The sequence below is a fragment of the Sinocyclocheilus anshuiensis genome, unplaced genomic scaffold (assembly GCF_001515605.1).
Source record: "Sinocyclocheilus anshuiensis isolate Anshui unplaced genomic scaffold, SAMN03320099.WGS_v1.1 scaffold9, whole genome shotgun sequence".
Classification (NCBI taxonomy): Eukaryota; Metazoa; Chordata; class Actinopteri; order Cypriniformes; family Cyprinidae; genus Sinocyclocheilus; species Sinocyclocheilus anshuiensis.
Genome location: NW_015540887.1, coordinates 953516 through 955257, shown reverse-complemented (window position 1 = coordinate 955257; position 1742 = coordinate 953516). Strand labels below are relative to the sequence as shown.

At 35.0% G+C, this 1742-nt stretch overlaps 1 protein-coding gene across 1 annotated transcript in view; it reads left to right on the top strand.

Moving 5' to 3' along the window:
• Positions 1–1742, top strand: part of LOC107688721 (transmembrane protein FAM155A-like) — a 164108-nt gene that overhangs the window by 17952 nt on the left and 144414 nt on the right. The window lies entirely within an intron of this gene.

Here is a 1742-nt window from a genome sequence, read left to right as displayed (position 1 = left end):
ATTAAAAGAACCAAAGACTTAAACTACTTCAGTCTGTGTGCATTTAATTTATTCAATACACGAGTTTCACAATTTGAGTTGAATTACTGAAATAAATGAACTTTTCCACGACATTCTAATTTATTGAGATGCACCTGTAGCTGTTTTTTGTGTGTGTGTGTGTGTGTGCTCTTCTAGTGCAAATCTATGATATCCATACCTAAACAATGGCCATGAGGGAGCAGGATCTCAGTGGCTCTGCAGTATGTACAGACTGCTGCAGATAGCTGCTGTTGTGCTGTCATTAAAGACACTATCAGCCGCGGGGTGCAGATGGGAATCAGGAGATGCTTTATGGAATACTGTTCCTAATGTAAACACAGCCTTTATTATCCCACAGATACCCACAGATCACTATCACTGTCAGAGAAAATAGTCAGCCACAAGAAGACCGAAGGGAATGAAGGAAGAAATTAAAAAGCTCATTGATTGCAGATACCCAGCTAGCACGGAACGTTCTCACAACTTTCACTAACGTTTTTTTTAAAGTTATATAAATGCCAGGACAAAACATTCTTAAAGTAATGTGCATGGAACATTCTTATAAAAGTTATAAGAACATACCATAAATATTACTTAAAGAATGTTTTGTTTGATGTTTTTATTACCTTGAGGCAATGTTCTGAGATCAACATTCTCAGGCTGTTCTCATGATGGAATTTTTACTTGAATGTTCTAAGAAATGTTTGTAACCTTTAAATAAACTAGAAAACTTAAAATATTAAAACTAAATGTTCATTAACATTATATTTTGGGTGAAAAAAGTTAGTAAAGCACTGTAAGAAATGTTTTTGTAACCTTTAAATAATGTTATAACCATGACAAGAGCACTGTAAATTTCAGCATTTTAATAACATTTCAAAACAATATTCCCACCACAATTTTCTAATCTAAATGTGTTACCTGTAGCTGCTAATGAGATGTTAAAGTCTGCATGGAATCGAAATCGCTTCGCGATTCAATCAAACCCCTCTTTTTTTCTCATTCAGTATTGTTTCACATTTTGTTGCACAGCCTCTCTGTAAATCATCTGTCTAAATGTTATGCCCATGATGTTTTGTGAGTGACAAATGTTTTGAGGGCTTTTAAAGTGTGAAATGGAGTGATATTTCCCTATCTGCTGTCTTTCGCGTCACATTTCTGAAGTTGCTAGTGAAGTGCCCATGAGCAAAGACGGCAACATGCAGTATACTGTATAATAGTAAATGTGCTGTTAGTACAGTGATAGTGGTACTTTTATATACTGTACCATGGAATGCTTACTATATTCATCAAACCTCTACGCACAGCTTGGCAATATAATTGCCATTGGCTAGGAATTTTTTTTGTTTACTCACCAGACTGATGTACTATTTTACACACACACACACACACACACACACACGTTTACTTAGCTATCTAAATGGGGACATTACATAGACTTCTATTGTTTTTATATACAGATAGTTATACACTTTTTAACCTAAACACACCCCTAACCCTACCCCTCACAGAAAACTTTCTGCATTTTTACAATTTCAAAAGTAAAAAAGTTTTCTTTATTTTAACAGTTTTACAAATGAGGACATCCACAAATTTAGGTTTTTGCCGATTTTGTCAGGCTTTGCTCACTTTTGGGTACAAAAAAATATTTTTTCCCCAAAATATGGTTAAGTAGGTACACACACACACACACACACACACACACACACAGACACACACAC